Source organism: Aquarana catesbeiana, linkage group LG03 (assembly GCF_042186555.1).
Source record: "Aquarana catesbeiana isolate 2022-GZ linkage group LG03, ASM4218655v1, whole genome shotgun sequence".
NCBI lineage: Eukaryota > Metazoa > Chordata > Amphibia > Anura > Ranidae > Aquarana > Aquarana catesbeiana.
The window spans coordinates 557,946,094-557,960,292 of NC_133326.1; the positions used below are offsets into that span (position 1 = coordinate 557,946,094).

General features: G+C 43.5%; 1 protein-coding gene across 6 annotated transcripts in view; it reads right to left on the reverse strand.

Moving 5' to 3' along the window:
- Positions 1-14,199, reverse strand: part of STK38L (serine/threonine kinase 38 like) — a 74,770-nt gene that overhangs the window by 42,896 nt on the left and 17,675 nt on the right. The window contains exon 2 of one of the 6 annotated variants that reach the window (XM_073621739.1): positions 9,332-9,419. The exons of the other annotated variants lie outside the window; for them this stretch is intronic. The gene's annotated coding sequence lies outside the window, so the exon portion shown is untranslated. The remainder of the gene's footprint in view (positions 1-9,331; positions 9,420-14,199) is intronic. 6 annotated transcript variants of the gene reach the window in all.

The window sequence follows — 14,199 nt, forward strand, 5'->3', positions numbered from 1 at the left end:
ACATGAGGCCTTAATGAGCAAAAACAGACTTCTCCCCCCAGCTGTTTCCAGTTGACTACGTCTGATCCTGCATATGCGAAGGGCAAAGAGGACTGTCCCCTATAAACATATACTTACAAACTTTACATAGAAGGAAAGGAACTGAAAGTCAAAGTCACAACCACTGTGCAGCAATATTAAGCAGATGCTATGAAAAGGGATGCAATAAGCCAATATGGCTGTCCCATGTACATTATGGCACCATGCACACTGGCAAAAAAAAAAAAAAAAAAAATCGCTGATTCTACAGGAGTTTTGTGTTCTCCCTGTAGAAGCAGCGCAATGTTATCCTATGTGTCCATGCACATAAGGGCCCATTCACACCTGAGCGTTTTGTATCTTGAAGCCTGAAGCTACAAAACGCTGGAGGGGAAAAAATCAATTATTCTCTATGGAGATGGTTCACATCTCCACTCCAAAATGCCTGAAGCCCTACGCCTGAAGCTCAGACAAGTTCTGGACCCTTTTTTGTCGCACGAACCGGGCAGATTAGGGCGTTTTTCTGCTTTTACATTGGTGACCTTTTGCCCTGCACAAAATTGCCGCAAAAACACGGTAAAATCGCGCGATTTTCTACCTGAAACCGCCAAGCTCAGGTGTGAATGGGGCCTTAGGGACGATTACATGCTCATTTTGAGCTCAGCTCAGTGTGCATGAAGCCTCAAAATACAAATATGGGAACGTGCCGAAAGACACAACCATAGTGCCGCTCTACTAAGCAGAACACGCATACCATGTACATACATAATTACAGATTAAGCAAAGAAGAGAAGTTTTAGAGGATAATCACTCACACTGATTACATTGTCATTAGTCAGATGGGGTTTTTTTTAGCACACTGATAAGAGAACAGAATGACAAAGATGAGATCATTACTCTGCTACCTCTTTATTTACTGTCCAGTCACAAGCTTGGGGGGGGGGGGGGCAAGACCTTTAAAGCCTGGAATGCACTAATAGTTTTTTCTTTCCCGTTCAATCGAGCAGAAAAAATAAAAAATACTGACAGCTCCGGTCAGAGCCGCTGTACTAATGATCTGCCTTTAGTACAGCGATCTCCTCCACTGAGCTGTTGTGTTCTGACATGGGGACCACCCCCCCCCCCCCAACAAAAACAATCAGGTCAGCACTTTCCTCCATTGGCTGGTCGGCTGCAGGTTTTCCGACATGCTCGTCCAACAGAAGCCGGCCAAATGGCTTCTGTCGGACTGGCTGATATACAAACTGGCCAAATGTGGGCTTTTTTTTTTTTTTTTTGGCTAATGTCTCCCCAAATTCAGCCTGTGTGTATGGGGCTTAAGTGTTCCTGAACTAAAGAGAGAAAATTAGGTCTCTTATCCCATTAATGGATTTCAGCAGTTTAGTTGCTTGTGCCTAGAGTTCCACTTTAGGATTCTTAAATTAATAATAAAGATTGAATCCTTTTATGCAATTCATTTTCCACTTTCCAGTCCTTGAGTAGCGTGGAGGAACATGTGAAACGCTGCAATCAGAAGTCCCTTCTGACATGCTCTGAGGTCACCCTGCTCCGCGGAACGCCCTGAAGTTTACAAAGGATCGACAAATTAAGAGAACAGTGAGCATTTTCATAATATGCCATCGCCAGCTTCCAAGTCTGCATAGTTTGGCTGTCTGGCACTATTTATAGGCGTTCGATGAAAGAAAGGTCTTGTATGTTTATGCAGAGAGGAAAAACATGTTGGCGATTAGACGTAAAAACATGATACAAACGTGAGCCTTAAAAGGGAAATCTGCAAAGATCATTTTCTCCAGACAAAAAAAAAAAAAAAAATTTCCTGGAGTCTGCTGATTACTTCAAGCACTGAGCACATGACTAGTCTCAGCGCACACACTGCTTGTAAAGGGTAAGCTTTCCTATAGCTCAAATCTTAAAGGGTAACTCCATACAACCATAACATCAATCTGTGAGCTGCTATGCTTGGTGCTACAGTCTCCTAAAAGCTCCACGCCAATCCACTTACATAAGGCAGAAGTACACGTCACGAAAGACATATGCCCAAATTGACTGAAAATACTTGCTTGGCTGTTATGCTGACATACTGGCCTAAAGCCCAACTACAGGCTCCCCCTACCCCCCCTCGCAAATATATAGTGAGGTCAGTGGTGCACCATTACATAATAAAGCATAGGGCCCTGCTTAAATACCCCCTCTAGAGGCGGATTCACAACACTGCACTCACAGTACGGCCTCTGTCTTCTAGGCTCAGTGATGCTGGGTGTCATTCAACCAGGACCGTAGACATCTTGTGGAGCAAAATAGGTACTGCAGGGTCCAGACTGAAGGGGAGTATTGCAGCCTGAACTGCTTTTATTTCTAAAGAAAATTATGGGCTTTAAAAGTGATCTAGTTACACCGACCTTTTCCTAATCTAGGCAAAGCCACAAACCCCCTCACCTTTCAACACACTTGTACTAACTTTCCCCGTCCTCCATGGATGAGGCTGAACATTTAGGGTTCAAGATGTGACCTGCTCCCTCATAACAGGGTTCAGGCCTGGTGATTGGCTGCACAAAAAGCATCCAGTATTTTGTGATGGATGTGACAGAGAAACAAAACCACATAGAAGTGTGGTGAAGGCAAGCATGAGTGCGTCAGGAGATAGTCTTTAAAGAGGCTCTGACACTTTACCCTAAAGGTAAAAAAGTGCCTTTCTCATGCGTTCTTTGGGATGTGTTAATTTTTCTAGGAGGTGGCGTCTGTGGTCATGCGGGAAAATGCACCAAAAATGCATGTTTTTCATGCATTTTCGCTGCAATTCAATTGAAGTCTATGGAGCCAAAAATGCATAGTGCTGCATGTAAATAAGTCCCTGCACCCTTCCAAAAAAATGCAATTGTGGAAACTGCATAGATGTGAAAGTGACCCTTAGGAATGAATGTTTAATGAACTGTAGTGCGTTTCTACAAATCTGCAAACGCACTACAAAACACACAGGTGTGAACCTAGTCTTAATGGGCAAACTGACAGAGTTTCTCTAAAGTCAGAGAAAGGTCAGAAGCCCCAATCTACATAATTGCTCTAGGTCTGAATCTAGAAGCCAGGATAACCAGGCAACTAGCATTTTCAGATAGAGAAGCAATGAAGGGCAACCCTCAACGTTTCTCTCATCCATAAGTGAAAAGGGAAATTGCTACCTTTTTTACCCTGAAAAATTATCTTTATTGCATGTCTATTTTCCCATCATAAGATAACTGGATGCAGCAAACCTGGCTCTACTCCTGCACCATTTTCTGCACCTGGAAGCATTGTTTCAATGTTATGTGGGGCTGGAGTACGTAGCCTTTGTGACTGAGAATTTCTTGGCTGTCTGTATGTATGCTCAGGAATGGTTTTCACATGAAACTCTTCACAACCAAGAAATCGTTAACAGGTCCAATAGGCATCATCCTTTGTCTATAGCTTGGCAGGATTTGCAGCTTGGCTCACCCTGCTGCAGAACGATCATCATTAATGGAGCAGGACTCAGGCTGTTTTAGAGCATTTCAGCAAGAAGTGATACAATAGAGTAGACAATGAGGTGACATCACCTAGAAAAGAGGAACAAAGTCCAGCAGAGGAACTGCAATATTAGCTATATAAATAATCATGCTCCTATTAACCCATGAATGACTACAGCTGTCCTAAAATCATATTGGTTGTCGGAAAGTGAACAGTTCCTGGGTTGGGGCTTGCAGTGAGGCCAATCTCTAGGAAGCTGGCTCTAAGTGGATAAAGCAGGGATTTCAGTCACAGTTTCACCAGCATCCAAAGGTCCGCCTCAAACCTCTCACCCATTGTTATGTAATGAATGTTCTAGAATTACAAATTGCAGCTCATCATGCTCACCACTGATGCATCAAGGGAGCTCTCTAGGATGGTGATGTCACTGCCCGTTTTGATCCATAAGGATGAAAGACATTACTCATATCTATAGCTGCCCAGGGGACAGAAGGATGCAAGATACAAGGGTTCCAGGGCAGCCAGAGAATAGAACACTAGCTTTAATCTTTTGAACCCTGAACTCTACCGAAATAAGAGATCACAATTTAAACTTGGAATGCATTCTCGCAAAAAAAAAAAAAAAAAAAAAGAAGAAGGGGTGTATAATATATATATATATTCTCAATAAATACATTTTAAATACACCCAATATAAAGACATGGATCTGTATTTTTATTTGCCTCCTGTAATGCCAGCACTCCCTTTTCGAGAAGATATGGTCCCCCTGGCTTGCATACCTACAAGTCCCTGATACGTAGAGTTGTTGACTTGGATGTCTAACTGCGGATTCCTAGATGGATTCACCATGGTTTTGTGTTCCTATGTTCTTATCGTTTCTCCTCTCCCGTTAACCCATACACTCCTGGGTATATTGTTGGGAATAGGGTCCCCTTTAGGGGAGGGACAGTTGTAATAAACGACTGCCAAAAGAGCCTTACTTATTACACAATATGCCACCAGGACCAACTTACTGTGGTTTTACCTTAGCAATGTTGTGTACCTGTGATCATGTTGTTTTGCATACACACAATGTACTAGGTGGCTAGTAGGATGATTGCTTCGTAGAGTTCATGAAGTTCAAACATTCTATCAGTATTTCAGTACTAGTTACAGTCCTGCCTTATATGCTAATTAAAATGTGTTGGGAGCCTCATAGCAGACCTAACCTGTGTGTTGGGTCTTTATTAATCTTTATTAAGCCCCACATTTGTTTGTCTTCTATGTTGCACACTTGGAGCAAGAGAGGATTGTTCACTGATCTACCAATTGATCTTTCTTTGTTTTACTAAAACAATTCATAAAAAAGATTTAAACAGAAAAGGACATTAAGCCTTAATAAGGCTTACCTGTAGTTACTCCGGATATCTCCTAAACCTGCACGGTTTAGGAGATATCCCCTGTATCTGCATGTGCCGACGTCATCAGCACATGCACACTGAAGCAACGGCAAGTACGTTAGTGTGCCGTTACCGGCGGCTCCCGGGGCATGCACCGGAGTGACGTCATCGCGGCTCCGGCACAGCACCGTAGCCCGCAATACCCGGAAGTAACTCCGGGAACGATGTCGCCGGCCGGAGCAGGGTACGAGGACCGCTGCGGGGGCTTCGAGCTAAGGTAAGAAATTCATAATGAGCTAGTATGCTATGCATACTAGCTCATTATGCCTTTGTCTTGCAGTTTTTTTGTTTTGTTTTGTGTGGTTTTACAACCACTTTAGGTGTTGTCTTGAAATCAATCCCCATGTCCCCGTAGACCCACTTAGATCTTAGGCTAGCATTTTACTTAGAGCCCTGACTTCTGTCCAAGTCAATATTAAACCCCACCCCTATCAAATCCCAGTGTACAGTACAGGCCCTGGCATTGAACTGAGTGCACGAGAAGGGGCTCAAAGTGAACCTGTGCTTTACCCACCTTAAAAGGGCAAGTTCCACTTTATGCCCCCTCATCTTATACTTTTTTGGGGGGAGGGGAGCCACTGTGGATCGACCGGAAAGTCTCCCCCCCATTGGCAACCTTCTGGAACACCTCACAGATCCCAGAAGGCTGTGGAATTATTCACAAAGCACAGTGCGGCTAGCACATGCACAGTGAGAAGCCACAAGGAATCACAGCCAGCTGCCCACAGTACACATGGCGGCGCCAGAGACCCAAAGACCAATGAAGAATCAGTTCGGGTGAGGATTGTGCTGGACCCCTGGATGGACAGGTAAGTGTCTTTATAATAAAAGCCAGCATCTACAATTTTTGTAACTGCTGTTTTTTTTCAAACAGGGCAAAGAACTGCCTTAAGTCCATCCAAGCAGCGCATACATATTTTGCTGGGTTCATTCAGGCACCAGCCCTGTGTTAGCTATGAGCTGCTGCAATTTTACTTACAAAGGGCCATGGACCCTCCAGGTGACCATGCTGATTAGCCCAGTGTGGTCACTCGTCGTATCCATTATTTACTTCAGGTCCTGGGGCTGAACAGAGCAACTGGGAAACTTTCTCAACTCATGCAGTAGTCAAAATCCCATGTATGGCCAAGGCCTAAGATTCAAGGAGCTTCACATGGACACAGAGACTGGTTTGAAGAGCACTCCAAATTGCCTGCACTTCAGCATTGTAAACCTTAAAAATGTTTTAGGCCAAGGCAGGTCAAGAACAGGTAGGCAGCAGCATCCTATCTGAGCTACAGGTACTCTTCTGACTCATCCAACAAGGGACAGCAACCAGCAAAGCATGTGAGAGCTATAAGACGGTGATGTCCATGTCTCTTCTTTCATTATGGATGAAAGACATTAGTTCACATGTATGGCTGTTCAGGGGACACAAGGATGTGAAACACTATTGCTTTGGGTCAACCAAGGAACAGTATGCTAGCTTTGTTCTTCATGAACTCCGGTCAAATAAGAGATTATCATGTCATTTTGTTATGCTCGCCTATATAATCTTATTATGTGTCATATGCTGCTGAACCATTGTGGTTCTTGACAGGCGGTACGGAAGAGTTTTATTAAGTCTTAATAGCAATTACTGGCAATTTTTATAAGGACTTTCAATTTCTTTACCAATATTATTCTCTGAATTTACAGTGATAACAAGACAGGAGAAGGATTGTACCTGTATGAATTTATATACCAATACCTTGAGAGGCTGAAGGGCTTTAGCCATTGCCACACCATTTAGATGCACCCATGTACTCCTGATGGACCATAAACAAAGTGGAAGGAAAATTTTGACAGGTTGCCAAGAGTTACAGCACTTTATGCACCGCTTTTTTTTTTTTTTTTTACAAATTAAAGAAGTCCACGCAAAGTAGAGATTGGCAGCACTGGTGGGCACTACTTAGCAGTACTTACGGGCACTGGCTCTCCGTGTGCGGGACCAGTTTACAGGAGTCGGTAATTGCCTTTTTTTTCTCCTCACACTGACAGCATGAGGGAAAAAAAAAAAAGCTGATTACTTGCTTCTGTTTAAATCACGTGATCACCTGACACTGGCTGACAGCCTCCCGGGAATTTAGGTCCGTGCTGTAGCCATCGTTCAGCAAGGAGGTTAATGCAGCAAATAACTTTGCGATTGGAGATCGGATTATGTGACTTTAAAGGGTTTCTAGGCTAGGATGCGACCCAATGCCAACACTTGGTTTATTTAGTGGCGGGAGGCGGTGGAGCTGTTAAACAGCTGGAGGCTTTATTGAGTGAGGACTTTTTTTTTTCCCCCCAGGTTGGTTGGCGGCCGGCATTTATCGTGACTGACAAATGTAGCTACACCAGGAGAGACATTAAAAAAAAAAAAAAAAAAAAGTAGGACTTGTCAAAAACTGTGTGCACATTTTTATTTACTTTTTGACACTTTTTTGGTGAATTAGTACCCCCATACTCACCCATGGGGGTGGGGGGGCATCCAGATTCCGATAAGTCACCCCCCTCCCCCCCAGACTAGGGTTGTGAGGAAGAGGCTAATGTCCTCATAAACATGGGGTCAAAGTGCTTTGGGGTAGGGGGGGGCATGTGGCCTTGTATAGTTTGCGGGGGGGGGGGTTATGCTCGCTGGTCCCCCCCCCCCCCGCCTTTCCAGGCCTGCCAGGCTGCATGCTCAAATAAGGATCTTAAAAACACAACCAAGATGGCCTAAAAAAAAAAATTTTTAAAAATTTAAAAAAACACTTTTGAAAAACACCCCTAAACACTGCAGAAACACATGCAAGAAAAGCCAAATATTGCCATTGTTTTTATCGGTTATTGCGTTATTTTAGCGGTTTTTGAACGTCTAGTGTGCATGGAGTCTGATTTTTCATGACTGTATATCTAAAATGCTTCACCACATGAAGGCCTCATGCACACTGTGCATAAAAATAGCTGCTTATACAAGCATTTGGCGTGTTTTCTTTCAGCCTGTAGAAGCAACTCTATGTTAGCCTTTGGGCATTCACCGGCATATTTGTAGAGGAGTGTTTATAGGCTGAAAAAAAAAAAAAAAGCCACAAGTGTGGTTTTGAGAGGAGCTTTCAAGCAGAAAAAATGCTTAAAGCGCCTAAACCCAGCGTTTAAAGAGGAAGTAAACTTCCCTGGTTTGTTTGTACCTATAGGTAAGCCTATAATAAGGTACTGTAAATATCTTCTAAAGAAGATATTTACTGTATACACCACCGGCGCATGTGCTCTGAAGGAACAGCCACCTGTGCCGTTTCTTCAGAACCCTGTTCTGTGACCGGTGGCTCCCGGGCACATGCGTGGGATTGACGTCACACGGCTCCAGCCAGTCACAGAGCCGGAGTCCACGGACCCAGAAGGCAGACGGGCGAAGATGGATGCGGCATGCGATGCTAGCATGCTAGCACATTATGCCTTTACTTTACAGGCCAGCACAAAAAAAAAAGGCAGCAGCGTTTACTTCCTCTTAAAGCCCCTTAAAAGTTTTTAAGTTTACATTTTTCTAGTGTTTTAGGGAAAACCTGATCAACTCAAAACATGTCTAAATGCACCTAAACGCACGTATGTTATGATCCATGGGTGCGTTTATGCTTCTTTCTTCTGCCAGCATTTCTGGCATTTTTTTCCTGCTGCCTAGTGTGCATGGACCTGAAAAATATTTTTTTTCCCCCTTCAGGTAAAAAGAGGTCGCATTTCACTTTAAAAAGCCTGACTGGCAGCTTCTGCACCAGGTCTGCTGAGTGCCAGGGAGGGTCCCTGAGAAGATTTAGCTGTTTGAAAACCACTTCCGTATGGTTAAGCTGTGGTTAGTGAGCTGTGGAAGAAGGGAGGGACTTCTGGTTTCACACTACTGGAAAGAGTAAGAAGCAGCGGGGTATGGCTATCCACAAGCACAAGTTCGTGGTCTTAAGAAAAAAAAAAAAAAAAAACACAACAACACAACATTTCAAGATGACCCCTTCTTTTTCTAAGAACCACGTGAATTTTCTGTAAATTGTCCCTCACATACAGCCAAATTCAGTGGAAATATTGATCTGTTAAACTGGAATTTTTTGGCGATTTTCACAAGAATAAACAATTTGTCATATTCAAACGTGTGCCATTTAAAAGAATGGGGTATGATTTGTCATGGAGCCTAAAAGATAATGCCATAGTACAGTCAAGAAGGGGAATATTTTGTATGTCTGATGTCCTACAGACATCCCCTGTCCAGGAGATAGTCGGCTGGGCTGGATTATTCTGAATGACAACAATAATGACTACTTAGTGGCCCCCTCCTTCCCATGTCTAGACACCTAATGTTGACAGGTTTATATGCTAGACAATACTTTAGGAAAAGGATCATTTAGTGGGTGACAGGACTTGGTAATTACCTGAACTCTGTCTTTTTTTCTTTTGAGCTACCCCACACCAGCTGAAATTTAAAAATCAGGCTTGAAGTAGAAGTTGTTCCTTTGTAAGCTGAAAGATAGAAAAGTATAAGCAGGTTTAAAGGAAGTAGAGTGTAGGAAAAAAGTTACCAATGTAGTACTGTTCAATAATAATGAGCTCAGGCACGTTCGGATCGCACCCGCCAGAAATCCATCCCTGCACGCCACCAATCATAGGCAGCGTGTGTATGTGCAGTTGCGGGCCAGAAAATGCCTCACTTCCTATGATTGGCGGTGTGCAGTGATGGCTTCCTGGTGGGTAGGCTCCGAACACGCCTGAGCCAATCCCTACTGTCCAATAGTGGTCCAACGAGCAGATAAGAGATCCAGGATCTGCAGAACTGCAGTGAGTTGCAACTCACCTTCTATCATAAAGCATATAGATCAGGAAGAGCATAAAAGGAATCAGACCATATGCATTACCTAAACTTTACCTATGTGCAAAAATTGAAATACAGTTAGGTCCATAAATATTTGGACACAGACAAATACAGAGGGTTCACCACAAGGTGCAAACCATTCATAAGCCTGAAGAATAGAAAAGCCAGATTAGACTTTGCCAAAAATCATCTAAAAAAGCCAGACAAGTTCTGGAAAAGCATTCTTTGGATGGATGAAACTAAGATTAAATTTGTACCAGAATGACGGGAAAAAAGAAAAGCGTGGAGAAGGCTTGGAACAGCTCATGATCCAAAGCACACAACGTCATCTGTAAAACATGGTGGAGGCAGTGTGATGGCATGGGCATGCATGGCTTCCAGTGGCGCTGGGTCATTGGTGTGTATTGATGATCTGACAGAAGGCAGAAGCACCCGGATGAGGTCTGCAGCATTTAGAGATATGCTGTCAGCCCAGATTCAGCCAAATGCAGCAAAGTTGTTTGGACAGCGCTTCACAGTACAGATGGACAATGAGCCAAAACACACTGCAAAAGCAACCCAGGAGCTTTTGAAGGAAAAGAAGTGGAATATTCTGCAATGGCCGTGTCAATCACCTGATCTCAACCCAATTGAGCATGCATTTCACTTGCTGAAGGCAAAACTAAAGGCAGAAAGACCCACAAAGAACTACTGAGGATAACTTCAGTCAGAGCCTGGCAAAGCATCAGAAAGGAGGAAACCCAGTCTTTGGTAATGTCCATGGGTTCCAAACTTCAGGCAGTCATTACCAGTAAGGGATTCTCAACAAAATATTAAAAATTAACATTTTATTTATGATTATATTCATTTGAGCCCCTGAAAATGGGGTGACTGTGTATAAAAATGGTTGCACTTCCTAAAATTTGTACTTGATAATTATGTTCAACCCCTGGAATTAAATCTGAAAGTCTGCACTTCAAATTCATTTGGATTGTTTTGTTTTAAATTTTATTCTGGTGGCATACAGAGCCAGAAGTATGAAAATTGTGCCCGTGTCCAAATATATATGGACCTAACTGTATATGAAGCATTAATACAGAAGTCTTTGGCTGGCCATAGAGGAGTCAGTTTTTTTCATTCAACCAGCGGGTTTAATAACAACAACAAAAAAAGTCCTAAATACCTTATCCACATATTCGAGGTGGATGGGGGAATCCTCCTCGCTGTATCTTTGTATTTGGACAGCCGGGATATTTCCCTGCCATCAGAATACACTGATCAATGCTGTAGTCTATAGCCTGCAGTGCTGATTGAAATTTTCCAACAGGACGGTTGTTCAGAAGTCAATTACCAGATCAACTTCTGTTCAACCACAGAGGCCACTCATGGATCTAAATTCAACTGGTCCCCGCTGAACTGGCTAGATTTCGATCCATGTATGGACAGCTTTTGTTGGAATGCGTAAGCTGCATTCACACCTGAGCGTTTCAAAGTTGCGCGTTTTTTACAGCTATTTTTGCCGCGATTTTGTTCAGGTCACAAATGTAAAAGGCAGAAAAACACCTGTAATCTGCCCCAAAGAAGCTCATTACCAGTTTTTTGAGCTTAGGGCATTTTTTCAGGCGTTTTGCTTCAGGTGATAAAACGCTCAGATGTGAACAGGTGCCATTAAAACAAATGGGATTTTGCTTGTAGGGTGTATTACATGTGTTTTATGAGCTGAAAACGCTCAGGTGTGAATGCAGCCTAACAGATTAATTACTTACTGATCCTGCCAGCAGATTCTTTAAATTTCCCACTTGCTGTAACAGGCCAAGCCACGGCCATTACTGAGGATGTGACAAAGTTTTTATATATCACCCATGCTTCACCCATGTACTGAACTGAAGCTGGCCTTTAAAAGAGGTCATAGTCGGAACTAACATGATGTGTTTACGGACAGCAAGGACACAATGAAGAATGAGCAAAAAGAGGAACAGTGTGACACACCCATAAACAGTGGGCCTGCTTTTTGTGTCCTGGGTGAATGACAATGTGACAGATCAGGGGACAGGGAAGAGCAGCTGTGTTTATTAACTATAGTTACCCAGCTGTGTCAGTCAATGACGATAGGACTGTCACAGAGCATACACCTGACATTGCTCAACATTATGCAAACAGGGCTGATAAATAGATTTTCGTCTATTTACTGACAGATTGCCAGTCACAGGCATAAATAAAATAAATTAAAAAATTGAACCACCACCCCGGTGTATACAAAAATCTGTCTTTCCCTACTAAGGGCAAGTAGACACTAGAACATGGTATGGGAAACAAACATTCAAAATGTACTACACTCGTAATGTGCAACAGGTGTCAGAGTTAACTTAATGACAACCCAAATGCAGGTCGCAAACGCAGTGCGAATACCTGCACAGGATTGCATGGTACAGTAATACCATATGATCCAGTTGATGTGCGTTATTTTATAGTAATGGATGCACTACTTTTGGTGTGGTCTACCACTATTTCAGCCCATTCAAATGAATGGGCTGAAAGCACACTGCACCTGGATCACATATGAATCGCACAGGACAAGTACACTTTCGGTCAAGCACTTGTCGATCCCGAGTACCGGTACTTTGTGGTGTGATTTTCATCGATACAAAATAAATGGGTGCAAATTGCACTGCAAAGAGCCAGATGCGATTAGAACAGGAATGTGGTACAATTCCTGTCCAAATACCATGCGATTTCCCCCATCGCTCTTGTTTGTGTATAGAAAGGGAAAAGTGCCATCTAGAGGGCAGTTTATTAAAAACGTTAGAATTTACATTAAAGCGGAGTTCCACCCAAAAGTGGAACTTCTGCCTTTTCCTATTCCCTTCCCCTCCGTTGCAACATTTGGCACCTTTCAGGGGGGAGGGTGTACCTGTTTTTTTACAAGTACCCTGTCCCCCACTTCTGGGAGACCAGGCCACGGCAAATTATGTCAGCAGCTCGACACCCCTCCTCTTCTGCCAGGCCAGTGAAAGAGCACAGCGAGCTTCACGCATGCGCAGTAGGGACCTGTCCGTGAAGCCAAAAGGCTACACTGCTGGGTTCCCTTACCCGCAATGGCGGCGGCAGCACCCAACCAACCAACCACTGTAAACATTGGCTGCGGTGCCGACATCGCTGGACTCCAGGACAGGCAAGTGTCATAATGTTAAAAGTCAGCAGCTGCATGTGTACCTGCTGATTTAATTTTTAAGTGGGGCGTGCAGAACTCTGCTTTAAAGTGGTTGTAAACTGTTACACCCCTTGTACCTACAGCTAAGCCTATAATAAGGCTTACCTGTAGGTACTGTAAATATCTCCTAAACTGTGCAATTTTCACTATATGCGCTGCTGCCGTCATTGGCACATGCGCACTGAAGAAGCAACCTGCTTGTGCCGTTTCTTCAGTACCCATGCCGTGACTGTCGGCTCCTGTGTGCATGTGTGGGAGTGACGTCGTCACGGCTCTGGCCAATCACAGCACCGGAGTATGCGAACCCGGAAATAACTCCGGTGAAAGATGACGGCCGTGGGAGTGGAGTGCGGGCGGCACTGCAGGGCATCGTTCTAAGGTAAGTATTCCATAATGAGCTAGTATGCAATGCATACGAGCTCATTGTGCCTTTGTCTTGCAGGTTGTTTTTTTGCGGGGGTTTTGGAGGTTTACAACCTCTTTAAATACATATTTGGTCAAATGTAAAATCTGCATAGTGTCCCAGTCCCGCCGATGATAGAAAACCACGGCCGCTGGAGGTACTCACAGAGCTGAAGAGAAGTTCCGGGACCCCTGTGGGTATAGGGCAGAAGTGATGTCAACTTGGGGGCATTATATATATCGCCTATACATCTCCTCCAGCGAGCGTGATTTTCTATAATCGGTGGCACCGGATGACCTATGCAGATTTTGCATTTGAACTGTACTTAAAGTGACACCGCATTCCTGTTCAAATCACACGTAATTCTTTCATTAGGTATTGACGCAAATGGCACCACAAAGAATCAGTTTTGGTATCAGAAGCATTTTCACGAGCACTCGTGAAAATACTCGGTATTGGTGCACCTCTAACACAGACAGCAATAAAAACATATACTGTCCAATAAGAGCCAAACATACATCCGAGTGTTTGTGTTCTTCCTCCATGTTAAGGTGTGACCCGTTTTGTGGAGTTTTGCAGAACCAGAGGCAGTGTGCCCAGTAAGACTTTCAGTGACCCTCTGAAAATCTGTATTCTGCTGGGTTTAGCAGTAAAAAAAAAAAAACTTGACAGTGGTTCTAATCCATCCCTACTCTAGCCAAAAAAAAAAAATGATGGATACAGTATACAAAGTGGTTTATGAAGCTGCCAAGTCGGGCACCCAGAATATATTTTTTATCAGTGCCTTCCCTACATTAGGATTACTGGAAGTCATTTGGAGCTATGCTCTCTTTCATTG